The following is a 406-nucleotide window of genomic DNA, read 5'->3' on the forward strand; positions in this document are numbered from 1 at the left end:
ATGCATGCATACTACTACTATTGTCAAATGATTATAATAAAATCAAGATAAATCGAAGTAATCCAGAATCCGGGTTGAGTTGCCAGTTTTTCCTTATCTGAGATTGGTCGCTTTATTAGTCGAGTTGCCATGTCTTATTAAAAAAAAATGTTTTTTCGCCCTGAAATATATCGTAAGAAAGATTTAGGAAAAAAACATCATTTGGCGGGAATAATGATTAACCAAACTGAAGAGATAAGGCATAAGATTGTATAATATCGTAATAGAAATGTCGTAGACGTCGTTTTCCTTTTCTTTGTAGCATGTAGGATGAAGCTATTTTTAGAGGTACATGAAGAGACAACTAGTATGCACTTGATAGTGGAACCGTCTGTCAACAAGTACTCAACATAATGAGTAAAATAAC

This window comes from Penaeus monodon, chromosome 24 (assembly GCF_015228065.2).
Source record: "Penaeus monodon isolate SGIC_2016 chromosome 24, NSTDA_Pmon_1, whole genome shotgun sequence".
In the NCBI taxonomy this organism is placed as follows: Eukaryota; Metazoa; Arthropoda; class Malacostraca; order Decapoda; family Penaeidae; genus Penaeus; species Penaeus monodon.